The 22,065-nt window shown below is 33.8% G+C and overlaps 1 long non-coding RNA gene across 1 annotated transcript; it reads right to left on the bottom strand.

Annotated features, from left to right (window-relative positions):
• Positions 1 to 3,577: 3,577 nt before the first annotated feature.
• On the bottom strand, positions 3,578 to 16,773 carry LOC138118067 (uncharacterized). The gene is made up of 3 exons (XR_011154981.1): positions 16,631 to 16,773; positions 9,492 to 9,535; positions 3,578 to 3,886 (listed from the first exon to the last, which is right to left on the bottom strand). It is a non-coding gene; the product is annotated as an uncharacterized lncRNA (long non-coding RNA).
• Between the last annotated feature and the right edge of the window lie 5,292 nt (positions 16,774 to 22,065).

The raw sequence follows: 22,065 nt of genomic DNA, 5'->3' as shown, positions 1-22,065 counted from the left end.
TACTTTTAATATTAATTATCTTTCTTGACTTCTAATACATTCAGTGAAAGTCTCAGCTCTATAAACATAAAATTAATTCATGTTAAATTCAGGTAAGCTAGTCTGAAATATTCAGTTTAGATTTTGGTTGATATTCAATAAATCTTGATTTAGAATCAAGGATTCTATTACACTCTTTTGGTTTGTTTGTTTTTTCACACATTAAGTAGACACTATAGTATTTTCTTGTTTATTTTAAATTTTTCTGTATATAAAAGAGTTTTTACTTATCATTTTTGATATATAGTTCAAGGACAAAATGTCTATATACTGATGAACAAAATTTTGTTAATATTATGCTTGATTTAAAACCTATTTTTAAATCCAGAAAATATTCAATTTCAGTCATTCAGGACCATTTGTAAATGATCCCAGACAAAAACCTGAGAAATCCATTTATGACAATGAAATCTAAAATCCTCTAAAATGTTGTTCTAGAAGCAATCAGTAAAATCTTCTCAGTTGCCAAAGATGTCTTAATTCTTTGAAGCAAGTTAGAAAATAAATGGGAAAATATGCAGTTCTCAGTGACAGAGGGAAACTGAAGACTTGGGCTTGTTGCAGATTTATATAAATATTTTGACCTAATGTTTTAATTTTCTGAATGTACATCTTGTGCACTCTGACACTTAGAACACAGGTAAATACAGTTGCATGCATATACCCTAATCAACAGATATTTTCTTACATTATTTCCCATATGACTTTCCTTTCAGAATTTCCTAGCATTTCATTTCTTTAGTGTAAATCTAGGAGCAGGGCTTTTTTGTGTTTCAAAAAAATTCTGTCCAGGCCCATTTAGCTCAGATTCTGTATTGAGTGCATCATAAACAACTTAGACCATTAAGGCAATTTTAATCCTCAAGGGAAGCAGTGAAGCATAATTTTCTTGTTCTTTAGTAAGTTCTACCTAGTAAGATAAAACATAAATTTCTTTTAATTGCCACTTTATATGTAGCAAGAATATCACAGCTGAAAACAGTTCTTAAAAATAAATTGAGATCATATATCAGCTAGACAACTTGTTTCAGAAAAATCTCATTCTAGAGGTCTCATTTTTTTCTAATTCTTCAAAGCTAAAAATAAAAAAAAAAGTCAAATTAGATTTCAATAGATAAAAAAGTGAATTAACCTGAGGATCCTTGAGGGTTCTTTGACATACTATTTGACCTCTAAGAAACTCATTTGTTCGGGGTTTTTTAACTGTCAGATTTTTGAGGTATAACTGTCCTAAGAAGTTAGGCCCAGGTGCTGTGCTGCAGGACATGTTGCACACCCTTTGAGCTTTAAGAGATAAACAGGCTGATAGTCATGTGGAAGTGCACCAGCTTTCCTCTTGTTCCTTCTTTCCCCATTACACATTTGTAGAAAGGATTGGTGACTGATATGTGTGGTTTTGAAAGAATACAGCACATACAAAAAAATGCAGAAGTGAAAGCATTAGTTCTTTTACATACTTAGACTTTAAAGCAACAATCACTAAGAGATGTTAGCATCCTGGTCTTGATCAAAGCAGTTAAAGTATTTTGGTCTGAAGAAATTTTAGTGAATTTAATTGACACAAATTGCTTTATAAGATAAAAAAAAATCAGAAAAATATTATATGGATTTATTGAAGTTTCTTCAGATAATTCTCCCTTTTAAAAAAAAAAAATAAAATGAAAACATTTTGAAAGGCAAACATTAGTAATTTGTCCTATAGTTAATCTTCTATAGTGTAGACTGAGTTGATGAATCACATGAGTATGCAGGAATATTTCAATTTAGCAAATACATGTCACTAAATAATTCCAAGTTCCAGGGTATGGCACTTAAATAGAAAATTCTACAAAACAGCTCTTCCAGATGTTTCCTTCAGTTGTAATTGAAGTAGAGAAAGCAAGTTTCAGAATAATGCTTATGAAAATAGCAATACAGAAACAACATTTATTTATCAAGTCAGAATGACCTAAATAAAACATTCCAGAAAATATTCCAGATGCCACAGCAGTAGCTACTCATCTGAGTCACAACAAAAATCCTTGCCCTCTGCATACAAATATATTCAGAATGTGTATGTCTGAAGGAGAGTCTAATTTAATGAATTTTAAAGTTCATGTTATTTTGAATGATTTGTCCCTAACTGTTTGTGATAGATTCCTTCTATCCTCACTGCCCCCCCACCCCGCCCCTTCAAACAGTGATGTACCAAGAATATTTAAGCTGGATATTAAATTAAGTGACCAAATAAGAATTTAATTTATAATTAATGGGAAAGTTGTTCTGTGCTAATTTTGTTACAGTGTATTTTTAGATAAATATTGGGAGGTTATTTTGCTAAGTAGGCTCTTTCTTGCTAATTTTCTAGCTTAAACATATTTTTTCACATCAGCAACTTCACAAATACCCTTGAGGGACCGCAATTTCCTTTATCTTTTTTGACAAATAGCAGTTCTTTTTCCTCCCCTATCCCAATGATTATTCTCAGACAAAAGCATGAAACTTTCTGAACAAGACAATAGCATGATTTGTAGGTTTTTATCTAACCTCATGATTGTTTTGAACATTCTTAAGTTATTTTATGCTTTAACCTGCTTAAAGCCTAAGAATAGAGTTCTCTTATACATAAATCTAGGGTCGGGTTAGAATATGCACTGTAAGAGCCCTTCGATGCTGTAGTTCAACCCTCATAATTAGAAAAGGATATGATGAGTAACAATAAACAGAGTATGTGTGGCAACAGAAACTGGAAACTCAAAGTACCTTACTTATGCATAATTAATTAATTCCATGTTTCCATGTCATTTTTTGCATATTCACAGCAGGCTTAACTCAGATGTTACCAGTCTAAATACTTCCTCTAAGTACCTTTGGTAAGAAAATAAGTCTTCATTAAGAACAGAATCAACCAAGTATGGGAGGAGGAAAGGGAAAGCGAAAGAAAGAAAAGAAAGAAAGAAAGAAAGCGAAAGAAAGAAAAAGAAAAAGAAAAAAAAGAAAAAAAGAAAAAGAAAGAAAGGGACTTATAGAGACACAAAGATCACGCTCAAGTTTGTGATTTAAATGACAATTAGAATATTTTTCAGGATTTCTTCCCCTTTTACAGACTCCAGTGAAGTGAGTAGAGGTTGCATACCAGAATGAAGAGTCATTGGCTTCCTACTATTTTGAACTTCTCTATTGGAGAACCTCGAACTTCTTTTTTTAGTAGTCCTTAGTAAGACGGTTGTAACAGTCATTAATGTTTGTGTAGAAGTAAATATAAGATCCTGAATAAGTAAGAGATACTTTAACAGAGAAAATGCAGAAGAAAGGCATGGTCCTATGACTGAAGAGTTTCCAGGGAGAAGGTACATGAGTGTTGGGTGGAGCTCTGCTGCCACTATTTTTGGTAGCTTTGCAGCAGTGATGAACTTCATGTGAGAGCAGACAGTCTGAGCCTGAACCCTGGCATTCTGAATTCACAAGTGAAAATGCAAAATTAGAGCTAAGTCTCAAACTACTTTTACACTCATTAAATTCAAAATGGGTCATTTTTAATAATGAGATTTTGCAGCTATTTAGTAACTGATCATTTTGCCAGTTTTAATTAATTCTAATTTCAAAGACAAAGCTTTGAATATGCATGGAGGAATTGGAAATTAGGCTTGCCTTCACTGGTTTACAGCAATAGTTTATATGTCACTGGTTATAGAGAATTAGTCCTCTCTCAGAAAGGTTAGAGTACTGTAGGATGAAGACATGATCCAGGGTAAGTCTGTGTGTTTCCTCTAGAGACGATTGATACTTTCTTTTTATTTTGTGGATGCTCTCAGCCTTCCAGGATTAGTCCTTTACTTTGATCTTCTTCCCGTGTATTGTGAGTACTCTGTTGAGAAACAGAAACAGAGATGGAACACCATACATGATATTATGTCACTTATATCTGATTTTAAAATAGTTGCCCCCTTGCCCATGATGGCTGTAATGGACTACTATTTTCAATATTGTCTACAGTGCAGTCTGCCAAATAAATTACCTTAAAGATTAGCCGAAGAGTCTACAGTTACTCAGCAAACAAAGGAAATTTTTTCAACCAACCAGCTTGGCAATCAAAGAAAGAAGACTCTGCCTTTACAAGGTAATTTCTACAGCTAGTGGATACACACTTCTCTTCCAGAAAAAGAAAAAAAGAAGGGAATTGACCCATGTGAAGGAAAAAATCCTCTTTTTTAACCTGAACAATGACAGTGATCCTCTGTGTTCCAGGAAAGACAAGATTGGATATTGATAGAAATTTCTCTGTCTCTGACTTCCTTTAAGAGTTTCTACCCTTTCAGACTGCAAAGATAGCTTTGATAAACACATTCTGAATTTTCTGAGTATGTGAATTCAGAGGCATCACCCAACATGCTCATCTCTTGCCAGAATATACTTTTGAATTTCAACTATAATGGTAAATTGCATTCCCATATCTTGAAACACAAAAATTATTGCACACAGCCTGAACAGAATTAAAATTAATGGATGAAAGGACAGAAATCCCACTTGGTGCCTGGAGAAATAAAATCTTATCTTGAATGTGTTTTGTTTACTATTGCTGTCCTTACATACATAGTTTTTGTAGTACTTATACTATCTCAGTATACAAGATAATTCTTGCACATCAAGTGAGATATGGCTTTCCTCTAAGGAGTTCCAAAATCTAATTTGTATAGATTAAAAGTACTTAAAGCTATAAATATGGTAATATGACAAGGAAGAAGTATGGCAATTTCATTCAGAGACGTGTATTTTTAAAAGAATTTTAAATACAGATTTTTTTTTCCTACTCTGTTTTTGTCTTCCAGTACCATGCCCTACATTGAAAAATCAGATATTTCCTTGCTTCCTTCAGGGGTTTTATTCCAGTACAGCACAACATAGTCCAAGGGAAGAACTTACACAATATGAATCTTAAATGTGTTGAATTCTGCTCTCAACAGAGTTTCTATTGCTGAGCTTTGCTTCTGTTGAACAGAGAACAGCAGTGTCCCCATTTCTAACTCTTGGCTGTGCACAGTATGTCCTGAAGTTCTTTTTGTATGTGTGGGCAGGAAAAAAAAGACAGTGTGTATCCGCTAAGGAATATCACATATTCTTTCCTGTGGACTAATCTGTCTTCCCTTGATGGTATCTAAAAAAACCCCTACTCACCTAACTTTCTACTCTCTTTCTAATGTTTTGCTCCCAGAGAAACATTTCTCTTGTAAAAAGCATAAGCATATCTTTTCAAACTATAGAGATTAATAAAATTAGAATAGCAGTGAGATGTCACTGTCTTCTGAAACCATATGAATATTGACAGGAGAAGAATCTTATTTAAAAATGCTGGGTTTTTTTAAGATCAGGAATAAAGGCCAGATAAATTGAGCTATGAATTAAAAAATATTTCATGTCTCCCTTTAAAAAATAAAAGATACTATTTTGCTGTTGGTTGGATTTAGGAGACTAGATGTTGCATCATTTTATTTCCTGTTTATAGAGTATTTAGAATGTCTGACACATTTGGATGGGTGTGGCAGGACATCCCCCATCTCTCATGGCTGGGCATTTGAAAGAGATAACTCAGGCCAGACTAATACCCAGCAAGGAGCCAGAGAGCTCAGCAGGATGTCACCCCCAGGCCCCCAGAAGTCTGAGACCAAGCACTCAGCACACATCTTAGTCTGGAAAGCAAATGTGGGAGGAGATGAAAGAAATATTTTTGACCAAAAGACGTGGTTGTTGTGTCTATAAAAGCCCACACAATTATCACAGAGGCAGGAGTCTCTTACACACTCCTTTGGAATGTGTGAGAAGATTTCTCCCCAAAGCTGGATACAGTTTTGAGGCTACTTTTCCGGAAATTGAGGGAAAAGACTTCGATGTGTACCCAATCAAGAACTGGATGGTAAGAAACATGGAATCCTAAGTTATACTATTTCTTAGCTAGCTCTAATTTTAATGGTACCTTTAATTCTGTGTCTTTTTTTTGTTGTTTTTGTTTTTTGTTTTTTCCCTGTGTTTTTTTGTTTTATCCCTGTGTAGTAATACTCTGGTTTAAGTCTTATGTCTGTTAGTTCCGTGTCTATTAATAAATAATTCACTTTATAATAGACAGAATCAGCCATTATTAAAGAACTTGCGGATGAGAGTGGATTTTGGGGGGCTGGCCACCTCATTAATGTGACTACCTGCTGTCAGATGCCTGGACAACAGACAGGAGCTGATTTAAATTTACATCATCCATGTAACATCAAAAGGTCATGGTATTTTCTTTCTCAAGAGGTCATGGCAATATCATTTTTTTGCCATGAGAGAAAGCAGCATCACTTTAATGCATAATAGTATGAAAGAAAATTTATAGAAATGGTGGCTATGAAAATACACTTTAAAACTGAAAATAATACCTTTACAGCCTACTCATCTGAAAGACAGTTGTTACATACTCTCAATATTCGTAACAGTGAAGAAATAATCTAGGAATAAATCACAAGGCATTTATGTTATTTTTGACAATCCCCTAATCCTGGCATGCATCCTTACCTTCAGCCATCCTGTAATACTCATTTGTCGAAATGCCAACAACCTAATTACTACAATTATTCATAATATTATTATCATGCATTGATTTTTAAAGTGCTTGTTACTCAACCCTCACAAAAGTTATCACCTGAAAGAAAGAATGGTCCAGAGATCTTAAGTTAAGCCCAGGATTTTATCTGAATTCTCTGTTAAAAGTCTGTTCACATGATCTTCCTCAGATGGACTATACCCCACAAAGAGTGGCACCTTGCTTTTAGAAATGAGCCAAACCTCTTAACAGAATTTTTTATTTCAGACTCAGCCATAGAAGTGTAGAATTCTTAGGAAAGAGCTGGTACTTTGCTTTATGGTCCAGAAAACAGTTTAGTAGTGTCAGTTTGAATGACAGACATATCCAGAATTGGAACTACTGCAAGCAGATTTACTTACATGGTTTTTAAACCTGCAATAACTTTGGGCCTATTGCCCCAAACAGCTGAGAGAGATTAAAATGTTAACGATAACAGATAATGAAAACAATTATATTTTACTGTCTTACATTATTATATTGGGGAAAGCTACTTAGACATCCTAAATTTGAGTCTAGCCCATAAAATAGCAGTCTTTTCATTCAGAATTAATATAAACCCAGCCAAACTCTATTAGGAAATAATAGACTGAAACAACAGGTCATATGTTGGGGTGATGGAAGAATAGATTTAATTCTAAGATTTAAAATAGCTGATGTGAACATGAGGCACTGATTATACATTTTTTTTTTTGTGAAAGACAATGGTCATAAAGAGGTTAGGAAGAGCACAGGTTATGTATAGGATATGTAACTGCTTAGGAAAAACAAGAAGAGATTTTTGGATAAGGTGGATAAAATTATACTTAGAAAAATTCTACTGTTTTCAGTTTCACTTTTTTTTTAAGGAGCTAATTTACATACACTTCATAACTTTTAAACTTTGTTAGTTTTGTCTTTCTTCTTTTTTATTTCTTTGCTTTTTCTTATATAGTGCAATCCTGGAGCCAGAGATTCTGTACAGTTGTACCAATAACACTGTAATAGCACTGATTCTATGTGTAGTGAAAATAGATTTGGAATAAAAACGGTAAGTAATTATCATATTATGACTACAGTACAAATTATGATATGGGTAAAAGTGTAATTAAAATTTGAGAACTGGGGAAAGATATAATTTTTTGAACCTTTTTTTTTAACTGAATGTTGGAAATTCCAATTTTAAATTTGTATAGATGTATATAGGAAGAATTTAATATGGAATATTCAGTCCAAATTCTTGTTCTGCAGGCTTATCTGTCAAAAAATCATCCTTTTTCCTCCTTAGAAATCTGAAAAAGACTTGTACTCCCCCAGATACAAACATGCACATGCATACATGCATGCACACTCACAAATCTTACTGCTTTTTTCTTAGGATGTTTGCTTTGCATACTAGAGAATATGAAAATTGTTTTGTGATAACTTTTCTGTAATTCTTGAGCTAGTATTACAAGATACTTCTGCTGTTCCATGAAAAATGACACAAAAAAAAAAATCAGATGTTCTCTTAATTTGGTTCATCATATGTGAGGGGCATTTACTAGAACTCCACTTAGTCTACTAGTTTCTGAAATACTTACTCTGTTCGTAGTTATACAGCTTTCTCTGTTCACTGATGGCATGAAAACACAACCTCAACTGGTCATTTGTTTTCTATTTTTTAAAACCCCCGGAAATATCCCAAAAGAAAGAGTGTTGTGTGAACCTGGTTGCTTTGAATGGTAATGTGGCAGCTGCCTTAGGTAACATTCTTCTGGAGATGCTGCCTGCAGAGTTGCTGTCTTCACTGGAAAGATGACATAGTTTATTCTGGGTTGATTAACAGCTAGAATCCATCAGGTTTTCAGGGCTAATGTCTTTAGAAGAAGGATATAAATTCCTGGCTTTGTGCTATCAGGAAGTGACATTCAAATTTCTAATATTATTTGCACACACCCTTGTGGCTGCAGCATAAACAGCTATCCAGGTTCTTCTAGGTATTCTGTCCTTCAGGCCAGTTTCCTGAGCTGCCATGCAGACAGGACATAGGTCCCACAGCAAAACATTTCAGTTCACTAAAAAGGTTTGAGTTCATCTGGTTGTTAGCAAATCTACTATGAAAAAAGTACTGCCATTTTAACTGAAATTTTAATAGAGCAAATTAGTTTTCAGCATGTTACAAAGTACCTTTAAATAAAACATTATTTTTGAAACACATATAAGAAGCATTAGAGGAAATACTTTCTTTTTTTATTATTAAAAACTGCTATTATTAATTAATAACAATGTTAATGAGCATCTTAAAATATGTAGGGAGATTACCGTATTTCAAATGCAGTGAAACTTGGGACATGTTATATCAGATCATTGCCAGCATCATTGATTTCTCCAAAACACAAGTGGGTTACTGCTGTCTGGGAAATAATTACAGTAGCAATATTTTTCCTTTTTTCTTTTTTTTCCTTTTTCACACAAGTAATTACTGAGGAAATCAAATTTCTGTTTGAAACACACTACAGGAAGATATATGCAACACACTTAGAAATTCAAATGTGGTTTGTTATTATTGGAATGTAGTTCTCACTAGAGAAACCAATTTGTTCATAAAGATTAGCTCTGTAAAAAGTAAACTGTTCCCACAATCTTGTTTATGCTCAAACAGAAAACACATTTAAGGTATAAAGCTAAGAATTCATTATTATTATCGTTATTATTTAAATATTAAAAATCTAATTGAAAAATCATTTTTAGTCTAGATCTAATTATTACAGAAAAAAGGCAAATAGTAATACTTAAAATATTTCCCTATAGAGAAGATCTCAATAGCAATAATCATACCATTAAAATTGTACCTTACATGTTTATAGTTACCATTCCTTTTTCTTGAGGTTATGCTCACCTTTTCATTGCTCTCCCAGATCTTAAAGCCAGTGGTTTCAGCAGCTGGAGTGGGAAGCAAACACATTTCTGGAGTTCTTCATCAGATAATATATCCTGCTGACGTACGTATTTTCTTCCACACTTTAGGATCAACTTGGTGTCACTTTCATGTGTTTGTTAACAGTTTTTTACTTCACTGGTCTCCATGTCTGACTTTTGTATATTTTAGATACTTTTTCTCCTTTATCTTTGCTACCATTAAACCAATTTTTTTCCCCACCTTCATTTACATTTCTTTAACTGACATTTTATGAATTACTTCTGTCTGTGAGTTTTCCAGTGCCAGACCTATACCCCATGTTTTATCACTCCACATCTGTGCTCCTCTACCCTACACACTTGTCTCAGCTTGTTGTACATATCAGGGCAGTATTTCTGTATACTACAACATTGTGTTAAGGGTTGCAAATATCACTCATACATTAATGTTTATTATGGCTGTAAAACTCTGGTATCTTTATAAAAATAAACAAGAATAAAACAAATTAGCCACAGATACTTGTTCAAGTAGAGAAATTAGCATCACACCTACACCAAGAAAACAAAACTGCAGGCATATAAAGTTCAGAGAGATCAAAACTAACAAGACTCAGTCCTGAGGACTTCCAAAGGTAGTACACCACCTATGGCCTGTCATAGCAGTGACAATGTTACAGTGCTACATGACAAACAGACTATGTATCACTAAATTCCAATTTAACTCCTTATAGGAAACAAATAGAACTTTTTCAGGACTTCTTCTATACAGTGAATTTTGCACTATGAGAAACTATCCTACCTAAAAATAATTTCTATATCATGTTTCTTTTTAGGAATGCTTAAGCAAATGGTACTCTTTTTTTTTTACCAAAGGAAGGAAAAAGCCAATGAAAGAAATAACTCACCATTGGTGAAATCTAGAAAATCACCAGGAAAAATTGCACAGCTTTTGATTATTCCAAAACAGAAGGCTGATAAAGTAAAGCAAAAGGACAGGATTCAGGTACCTTAATAGATGACACAGATATTAGTTACCCCATTGCTGAAAAACTATTTTCAATGTCCAAGGTATCACTTCTGAGGTATGGTAACTTTATACACCTAAACTTCTGTAAGATTTTAAAAAATGGCAAGAGATTTCTGAATTTTCTTTTTCACCAGGTTTTAAAAACTCCAAGACTATTTGTCCAGGTAGATAATGGGCAGAGTTTGCTAGCCTGTTAGATATGTTTAACAACAAGACGGTCATAAATTACTAATTTGTTTAACTTTCACAGGGAAATGACAATAGGACCTGAAAACAGCAAAGCTGTACATATAATTGACTTAGACATCAGTACCTCCCATGGCAAGAAGCAGAGCATAAAATATTTAGGAAAAAAAGATTAGGATATGAGATACTTTGGATTGGGTTCTTAACTGAGTAACTGAATTAATATCAGAGTGCAATAGAAATTGTGTACAGATAGAGCAGGGATAAAGACATAAGCTCCATGTAACTGTGATTGATGGGAGACATCAGCCATGCTGCAGAGGATGAAGAACAAGATGGAAATAATTATCACACATACATTTAATAGAAAAGATGAAAGAAGATAGAAAATAAAGTATTTGAGTAAAAACGGACACAGCTAAAAAACAGTAAATATAGAATGAGTTTTGACTGGTCAAAATTGCACCCAGAACATTTTAAAATGTGCACCATTTGGCTGTATCCTGCTGATGGAATAGGGACATTTTTCCACTGAATTTAGTGACATATTGCACTGATGTGGAGGCAAAAATAAGTGAGAGGTCCCTGGTATTTTCTTCATTATTTTTTTTCTTTGTGTAAATTCTCTACTAGTGATACTAGCCATGAAGTACCTCTTCGAAAGGCAGCATTCCTAGCTAATGCATCATATAGATTTTCTGAACACCAGACAAATATTTATGACTTATTACCTATTAAAAAGTCAGCTGACCTTTTCCCCTTGTAGGAATAAGATCAAAAATCATCCCATTATTAACACTATTTACATATATTTTAATTAATTCTGAAGTGTCTTGTGGAACTGAAGCATTAATACAGTACTTTTATATCTTAGAATCTGGATAGCAGAAGTACGCCTTGTAATTGTGAAGTCTTGTGCTGTTAAATCCTTGGAACATTACACCTCTTGGATCATCCAGCACAGATGTTTAGAGTCCCAGACAAGCATAGTTTATCCATACATTTCTCAAGTATTTTAATATTAGTTAGACTTCTTAATCCATTTGAACTGCTATAATATTCCTTCAATTTCCATCCTAAATATATATTCACAGAAATAATAGCTTTTTTCCTATATCAACTTTGAGTGTAGCTCTTCACTCACACTTTTCTGAAAAGGAATATTAAAAAACACTGCTAAAATTAATTGGATGGTCAAATTATATAAATGCTGAAATATAAATCAACTCCATATTCATTATTTTTATTTTTCTCTCTCCATCTCTTTCTTTTTTAATCTCTGCTCCATTTAGGCAGACAATTTACTTTATTATTAATTAATGCATACTGCTGGCAAAAATCTCAGTATATTTACCTATGAATTGTCTTAGATGTGGAATTATAACCAGAAGTGAGTTTGGAATGGAATTTTTCTTTAGAAAGGATAAACTACTGATTCTCATCCCTAAAGTAGAATTTAAACCTTTTTGCTGGTAACAGATTTTTTTTTTTCTCTTTATTCTTTCACAGGAAAAAAAGGAAAATCTGTAGTGATTCAAATATTTTTCATGGAAGTGTGAACAGATGAGCCATGCCTCATCTGCAGTGGCCACCTGATTAATGTAGGATGGGTTGTTTATAATTTTATTCTGGTGGATATGGCTTTTGGAAGGAAGGCTATTCTAATCTGTCTTGTTTATTTATAAATAACAGTGTCTGGAACAAAAAGAACTCAGCCTTAATGAACTAGGGAGTTACAACAAAGGACAGGTTATTTGTAAGCATTTCAGAGTTTTGGAAGAGTTAGCTTTCTGTTTTGTCTTTAATTTACTATAAATTTTCTTATATTTTTGCTGATATCTGATATTCAAGACATTATTCTTACACTTTCTGTATGTAAAAGCCCAATTTTAAATCATATTGAGTTTTTAAGTCTAGTAGGAAGGGAAAGAATATCTGAGGACCAAGTAGACCAATATTTTATGACTTAATTGATCACAATCATTTACGAGTATCTCTCATTCATTGCTACCATGTAATATAGAAGAACTAAGTTATGTTCACGGCATGGAGTGAAAATCAGCATTTTATTTGACAGAAGATACACAGTGATTTTTTTTTGTTCTGTTTTGTTTTGTTTGATTGGTCTTGGTTTTGTTTATAATTTCTGCTACTGCAACAAGAAAAATGGAGGAAGGGGAACTGCACATGAATTTTGAAAGTAGTCAAAAACATGTTCCAATCACCACTATTAAAGTGTGTCCATTGGCATTGAGAAAGTCTAGACCTGTCCAATGATCAGTATTGGAGTTTTCAAGCTTTTATGCTTTTCAGATTTTTCGGGTTGTTTTTTTTTTCAGCTGAATGGTGATGTAAGAATGAAGTAAATTCCAGGAAATATTAGCTGTATTAAACTGGGATTTTATGAAGTATCTACTAGGCTGTGGGGCTGTATATTAAACTATTTAATTTTAATAACTTCTTTTGGAAAAAAAAAAAATCCCTTCACAGTTCAAGGCTTTTTGTTGAAGTCAGTGGACCATGCTTTTATTTTTTCACCATTTAACTGAATTCTGTTAAATAAAATCTGGTAAGTAATTATTTGTTTTCTTTCTTTTTCAATTCCTACAAGAAATAAATAGGTTATTTGGAAGAAAGATGAGGTCAGTATTTGGTTAGCCCCAAGGATAAATGCCTGCTCTTGCTTCAGTTGAAAGAGATGAGGATATTCAATTACTGTTGTTATGTTGGTTCTTTTGTAAAGAGGTCTAGTAAATAAAAAATATTCTACTTGTACTTCCCTAGATACTAGAGAGATTATTAAAATTTTTTAAACTTCTTTTATAATGCTAATTCTCACCAAAGTTTGCAAAGTTTTTTCTTGCATTACATCAGAATAGCATTTTAAATTTCAGATGTCGAATTTTTTGAGGGGTAATTAAAATTGATGCTTTTAAAAAAAAAAAAAAGGTAAAAAAAAAGAAAGATGGAAGGTATGAAAGAATAAAGAAGAAAATTTAAAAGAGAGAGACAAATATGTGCTAACACACAGTTTATAACATGCCATGCCTGAAAGAGTATCCAGGTAGAGAATATTCCCCTCTTTACATTAGAATGGGAAGAAGTCAAAGGAAGGTTCAATATAGAGAAATATTCATAATTCATGAAGAAAAAATATAACAGAAACAAAACAAGCAAAAACCTTCCAACTATTTAAAAAATAAATAAAGAAAATATACTCATCCAAATAGCCTATAATTATAAAACAGAACCATAATGTCTATGAAATTTTTTCAGGATGAGTGAAAAGTTGTTAAAAAACACCAGTAACCTCACATTAAAAGGATAGCTAGAGTTCTCAGTGAAAATGAAAAGAATACAGAGATTTCTTTCTTGGGGAGAAGAATTTTTATTAATCCAGTTTTCATTTTATATTTTCATTAAAAACATAGATCATGGAAGATGCGCTGTGCACATTAAATGCACAGATTAGAATCCTCCAGTGCCCTGAATCTACATTCAATCAGAGTTCTGAATTCAGCATGGAGCATCCTACCATCAGATTAGCTGTGGATCAAATTAAGAGTGCTCAGAGGAAATATGAACAGAACAAAAAAAAAAAAAATCAAACACTTTGTAAGAAAGAATGTATAAACTGACACTTGTTATAAAAGAGATTATATGACAAAGCACTGAAAAACATACATGTGCAAAAAAAGGTGAAAAATCATGTACAATTTTATGTTAAAGGTATAATACACAAATAATGACTTGTAGTAGTCAGCAACCATAGGAAGAATCAGGTAATTTATGTTAAAAAATCATCCAATTTTTCTAAAATGGTGTTAAATATCAAAACAAACAGCCCCCCCAAAAAAACACTGATGATTGAAATACCTGTTACTTATTTGGCTAATTAATTTTCAAATTAATTATGTGTAAGATAATGAGATTTTCTGCAGAATCATGCTTAAGTCAAAGTCAGGGAATGGAAAAATTTCCCACTGATTTCCACAAAGGAAAAACTTGTTTCCTCATTTGTCTCTTGGTGTCCTTTGTCAAGTAAGAAGATAAAGGTTATAAAACCTTGATAATAATCTTCCAAAGGCCATTTGATAACTCAAAAACACTAAAAAATAACACTACACAGTTATTTGTGAGTGATATGAGAAAAGTTGTTATTCATAACTGCAAATTGCATGCAAATGAGGGAACGAAGTGCAGAAGTACTTCGGTTAAATCTGGATTGCTTTTCAGGAATCTGTTAATATGCAACTAAGGTAATGTATGCAACTGAAACCAAGCTACATCCCTAGGCATTTTCTTTCAAAGAATTATCAAAAGCATTGTGACCTGGGCTGTAATATTTATGACAATACAGATTATAGTGTAATGCAGTTTTTTAAAATAGAAGATTTCATAACCCAAATAGAGAGAAAGGAGTATGCACCTATTTAAAGATACTTTAGGCCCTGAAAATGATTCTGCTATTTAGCAAGCTGGTATTTTTCAGTTGTGCTTTAAAATACAGAGCAAATATAATTAGACATATAAATGAAAATTTTCCTTTGTTAAGAACATTGCTACAGTATTTAATTACATTACAGCTTACAAAATCCTGTTTAGAGCATCCAAGTTTTCTCTTTCTGAACTTCTCCCAAAGCACTGGTCTAAGTAGAGTTCTACTCAGCTTTATTATTAATCTGTCATAATTTTAGATTTCTCAAGTTTTTGTGCAGGAGTTAAGTTTGCCCTAACAACCTTCTAATTGTCTTAATATATGATGAAGAATTATAAATCCCTATGAAATCAGTATCTTGATAACAATATAATTTTTTAGCATAGTTGCCACCATTTGAAGCAATACATGATCTCTACGTAGTATGTTGTGTATCTAATATGTTGGTTTTCTTTTAAAATTGTTATAGTTCTACAGTGTGGCACAAATTATGTTGAAATACTGTGCAATAACTTTATGCATATTTATAAATATGTTTATATGTACACAAAGCTAACAAGGAAAAAGCTCTGAGGTAAATTTATACTTCTGCTACCATTAATCAGACCCTTCAGAAGGAAACATCCAATTACTGTTCAGCCAGTTCTCTTTGGGACCTATTTCTTTTGATCTTTTACAGCAGCCTCTTTCCATTCCAGTGCCCATTTCCACATCCTCCCTGGATTATTTTCCACATCAAAGGATGTCTTTCTTGCCTCTGCAGATTTCTCAATTTTGATCTCTCCACAGTCATCATAAGAGACAGAAAGAAGAAAAACTAATTATAAACTATGTCAACCTCTATTGTATGTAGTATGCTGAAAGCTGCATCACCTAAAATCCTAAAATTTTGGTTTACCAAAACTTTTGATGCCAAGAGAATTGCTATAAGAAGAAATAAGATTACTTATTATGAATCTGTCATTTCCCCTCCATATTTAACCAAAAAGTGGTAATTGCTGTTCAATTGACAGCACTGTCATGAGGAGGAAATCTAATAGACAGTTTCACCTCTAATGCTTTATTAAATGAAACTAGTTCATGCTTATTAGCTGACAAGTATGGAGTTGCTGTATTTTGATCAGCTGATATATTTTGATAGACTGTAATTTAGGGAACTGGAAAAACATAAAGTAGCCTATATTTTCAGAGAGACATGTGCAAAGGAACAAAAATAGCTATTACACTCTAGTTGCATTTTGTTGTGGTTTCACCCCAGCTGGCAGCCAAGCCACATGCAGCCACTTGCTCACTCCCCCACCACCAGGATCAGGGGAAGAAATGGAAGAATAAAAGCTAGAAAACCTGTGGGTTGAATCCACTTGGGAGACTCCTAGAATGCATGGAGGATAACTTCTTCAGGCAGGTAACAGCCCTGCTAGAAGGAACAGGATACTGACCCTGAGGGTCACCAATGTAAATGACCTACCTATGGGGTCAAGATTTAAAGCAGCCTGGACTGCAGTGATCACACACTGGTGCAGTTCACAGTCCAGAGGGGCATGGGTCAGACAAACAGTAAAGTCAGGACACCTTCCAGCTCTTCAAGGATATACTCAACAGGACTGTCTGGGAAAGAACCCTCAGGAACAAGCAGGCAGAACAAAGATGGCAGATTTTTAAGGACTCCTTCCATAGAGCAAAAGACGTAATGATCCCCAGGTGCAAGATATTGGATATTAAGATTTTCATAGGCTTTCTTCCTCCAAGCTGTTGATGAATTAAATGACCAATAAAACTCCAGAAATCTTTAATAATAGTATGACTAGGTTAACACTTTAAATAAAAAATAAAAAAAAAAATCAAAATAAAAGTAAATCCTGCATCTCCTCCTGCCAATATACAAGATTACTTGAGTTACTAAACTATTGTGGAACTTTAAGACTGAATTCAAGGAACATACTAATGTTTTATAAAATCCTCCCAAGAAAACAAAGATTTTATCTGCGTTAAATTTGGAATAAGAGAGAACATGTATTTAAGGTTTAATATGAAATCATTAATTTGTACCTCTAATGTCCTCTTTCTAATAGAGACTATATGTGAACTGTTTGAGGAGTAGTTTTTGAAAGCATTAGTCAAAACAATATTTACAATAAAACTTCTGACTACATATCTTGTAAATTAAAGATGAAAAGTTCTCTTGTATTAGACCTCTTTGTTTGCTTTTCTGAGAATGGGATTATTTTCCACAGTTAAAATTCAGTGTATTATATTGCATATTAGTTTACAGCTCAGTGGATTGACCTAAGTAGATTTGATGCTCAGGTCCATTACAAGACTGAAATGCATGATACCCTCTAGGAAGAAAACAAGAAAGAAGTTAGAAATAAGTAAGAATTAGAACAAATTTCAGCCAAAAATGCACATTAAAATGCTACTGGGACTTGTGCAGGTGGTGTATGGTGACATTGTCATTTCTATGAGATCAAGGCTTGAGGTCCTTCTCTCTCCAATGAGCAAGTGTGCAAGGAATAAAAATGAGACCTCAGTGGAAGTATAGGGCACCAGGAGTTACCCCTGCAGACTGTAAGGAGTAGCTGGAAGAAGTTACGGGTAAAAGAATCTCTTTCCTCTAAAAAAAGCTAGCATTTTTCCTAGGAATAAGGAAAGTAGTTTCTCTATAAAAGTTTTGACACTAGTGCAGCTCATGTGTGATGAAGACAAAAGCCTGAGAAGTGGACACTTTCCACACCGTGGCTTCCTTACTCCTTGTACATGTGAAATTCCTTCCCTAGAAATGGAAATGTTGGTGAGGAAGGCTAGTGCACATCTTTATGATGTCTTGACGAAGGATGTGGACAAGAACAGTATCTCTATTGAGACTGAATATAAGTAACTCCAAAATTCCTGTTCCAAACTCTACAATCCAAAGCAAAATACTGTCTGAATACTAACCGTGGAGGCCTTCTTCTAGTAGCCACACAGCACATGAGAATCTGGCAATAGGCTGGAACTTCATTTTTCTCTTAATCACTTGTGATTCCTTTCAGCTTGCACTAGATTTCCATAAACAGTGATTTCCAGTGAAACTGTGCAGGTCAAAAAGTATTAAAATCTGTTTCTGTGGAACACTATTGTCTTTCATGGCACCAGATAATAGAGTCTGGAAAAGAAACAAGAGTTTTGAAGCATCCTGTCACAGAATCACAGAATCACATAATCAGCTAGTCTGGAAAAGACCTCTGAGATCGTGGAATCCAACCTATGACCAAACACCAGCATGTGTCAACTAGACCATGGCCTAAATGCCTCATCCAGTCTTTCCTTAAACATCCCCCAGGGTGGTGATTCCACCATCTCCCCGGGCAGTCCATTGCAATGTTTAATCACTCCTTCCATGAAAAAATTCCTCCCAATATCCAACCTAAACCTCCCATGGTGCAGGTTGAGACTGTGTCCTTTCGTCCTGTCCATTGTTGGTGAGAGAAGAGGCCGATCCCCACCTGACTACAGCCTCCTTTCAGGTAGTTGTAGAGTAAGGTGACCCATAAGCCTCCTTTTTTTTCAGGCTAAAAAACCGCAGCTCTATCAGCTCTCCTCAGAGGATTTACTCTCTAGACCCTTCCCCATCTTTGTCATCTTTTTCTGGACACAGTACTTGAGATAATACAGCACATTATGTTTATTTTTATGTAAATGTATCAACATGTTTTTACTTTGTATATCCTTTTTTTCCACAACTTCATCAAAATTTGTAGACTTCCCACTTTTAACTGTTTAGAAATTCTGACCACATTTCTTTAGAATTAAAATTATTATTTCATTGCTTGAATTCACTTTTCCATCCTGTAGTCAAAATATTCTAGCCCTAGTCTATCTCCATAACTTTTGCACTTTCTGGACTGCACATTCATGTTGTCAGAAAATTAAAAGCCTAGTCAAAACATTTTTTTATCATCAAGACTCCCTTTTTGTTGTTAAGACCCTTACTTCAGGCAGATTCTGATATGCTTTATTAAATGTCATTAGGTGCTCTGCAAACACATTAACCATATGTAATAATAATTTCTGAAAGCTTGGTCAGAGCTTTATTACATTAATTCAATATTTCATAAAAACTGAACATTCCATGAATTATCTTTTTTAAATTGCTCTCCAGGAATGTGAAAGGGAATCGCAAATCCAGTAGTTCAGTGGAGGCAAGGATACCATAGATCGGTATCCTTAGGTCCAGCAAGTGTAATCCCACTAGGCACAAACACACACAATGCATATATAAGGATATATACACACCCAGCCATACAGAACAACACAAACAGGAACAGTCAGCACTCAAACACAGACAGCACCAATGGCTTCATCTTGTGCCCCTCCCTGTCTAATCAGGATAAAGATCTGTTAATGGGAATATACACATATGTGTACACATAGGTGCACTGTGGATCCCTCTAGCAACAGAGCCCAAACACTCACTAGCTGCCCCTGGAACCCAGTCTCCTCTCCACCTCAGGGCCTCTAGGGCTTCTGTCACTGTGCAAAAGGAGTAAGATGGAGCAGGGCAAAATTTGGGCACCCCCATCTGTCATCATTCCTCTGTCCTCCTTTCTCTGTGGGCCTTAATCTTTCTGCCAGAGGTACTAACAAAATGTACAGAACATATATTCTATTGTGATTTTTTCTTTTTTAATAAGGCTGAAGGACCTAACCCTCTGGTTTATTAGGAATATTTAGGGAACATAAGTCCACATTTTAAAATACAGCTTTATTTATTAAAATGTTAAAAACCTTGGAAAATGGTAATACAGGGCTAAAATAAATGAAACATATAACTTTAAAAGATATTTTTAGCAGGAAATAATAATATTCCTTCAATCTACTTAATGTTTTTAATGTTACATTTTTAGTATTATTTTTAAGTTTTAAAAGAGTACATTTCCAAATGAAGCCAATCATCCACCAACAACACACACACCGCCCCTCCAAGTTAGAGATATATTTCATGATACTATTTAGGAAAGGACTTATCAAGATTTTTCTTTAGACATAATACTCTTATCAGGTTTGGAGTCTGTCATCGACTGCTTCTTTCAGGAAATATTTTAGAAAAGTGCTGTGAACACTCCTGTTTGAATTGCTCCTATTAATTTTGGTAGGCTTTGGATTGAGACCACAGAATTCTCATTACTACCTTAAGTTTGCTATTTGATGAACGAATTCTGTGGACAGCTTACAAAAGCAACCAATGTGTGTGTCACTTACTATGTGTGGAATCGTCCAAAGGATTGCAAAAGACTGACAAGCAGTGACTGTGCCACAATGAAGTCTCTCATTTAATCTATTATGGATTACTGTTACGTATATTCTGGCACAGTGATGAAAAACAAAATATTTTTTTAATCTCCCTCATGATTTATAAACTTTCCTCTTATTCTCTTACTTCATCCCTTTACCATTATGTCCTCAATGAAATGAAAGAACTTGTTTACCTATTTGTTGTATTTTTTATTCTGTCCCCATCCTTTATACTAATCTATGTCCTTTTTGTCCTTGTTCTCTATTTCATTTTTACCCCTGCTTTATAAATATTATATGAAGTTATCCCTTTTCTCCCATCTGAAACAGTAATTTTTAAGCTACAAGTTTCCAGCACAACCATTGGAAAGCAATGCAATTGCTATTCTTTCACAGCAAAAAGCACAGACCACTTACATAATTTGGGGACTTTAAGCAAGACATGTAAGTCCATACACCCTTGATCTACAGGAACTAAAACTCACCATGTGCAGACATACTGTACCTTTATGTTTCAGCAACAGACACAAGTTTTAGAGACTCATAGAAACCACAGAATAAGATTAGGAATTATTCTACTCTTTCTAACAACATCAACTAATGAATATAATTTTAAAAATTGTTCTAGGAGGATATCAAAGTAGATTGGCACTTTTTCTAAATCCTATGTACACTGCAGTCTTCTTTAAATCAGGTTGCTGCCGTTAACAGAAATCCTTGTATTTACTCCAGAAATGTCAACCTTTTAGGATACTTATTTTCATTTAGTTTTACATTGTCATTTATGCTGCCTGTTGCACAATGCTGGGCTAACTATTTAACAGCCATCCCATCATTACATAGGCCAGATTGCAAATGAAATATGGGGAATTGTTTGTGCAATACTTCTTAATGATATTGAGAATTGTTCTTCTGCAATGGAATGCTTAAATTACAGTGAAAGCATGCAATAAATGTAGCAGCATGGTTATTCTCTGATTCATTCTCTTCAAGGTGAACATGTTTTTAATACATTATTGAAATAAAAACCAAACAGAAACCCCACAACTTGCAAATATTTGTGATTCCTCAACAGACCATATCCTATTGCTATTAGGACTCCAAGTATTTCTCATGTGCTGGAGATCAACTGGTGGTTCAGTGAAAGAAAAGATCTTTTTTCTTTTCATTTTTTTATGTCAGTTTGAGTTGTTATTGTCCATGTCTTCCATTGTTAAGCTGTTGGCAAATTCATATAGACTACAACATGGTAAAAAATAGTAGTCTTTGTACTGTTCCTCGATTATTAAGATAATAACTTATTTCTCTGTCATTCTCAAACCTCTAATTGCAATGCCACTATTTTCTTACCTTCAGAGTAGCCAAAATTTTATCCTTTGTTTTTTTCTGAGAACATATTAATGAGAAATACCTTGTACAAACTATTACTTCATTTTGATTCCTATGAAATTATGAAAAAAAAAAAGCGTAAGTTTAAAACAGGTCTCAAAAGTTGTAGTAATTAATGTTGTGGAAGTGCAAAGGACTTCCTTTTTGTAAGCATGATGCTTCAAGTTAAAAAAAATGAAGGACTGAGACAATCTAGCTCTCTTAATAAGTACAAATGTGGAAAGAAAGGGGAAAAATAGA

The sequence above is a fragment of the Aphelocoma coerulescens genome, chromosome 1 (assembly GCF_041296385.1).
Source record: "Aphelocoma coerulescens isolate FSJ_1873_10779 chromosome 1, UR_Acoe_1.0, whole genome shotgun sequence".
Taxonomy (NCBI): Eukaryota; Metazoa; Chordata; class Aves; order Passeriformes; family Corvidae; genus Aphelocoma; species Aphelocoma coerulescens.
The sequence above is the reverse complement of the archived record's forward strand: the minus strand, read 5'-3'. Positions and strand labels throughout refer to the sequence as shown.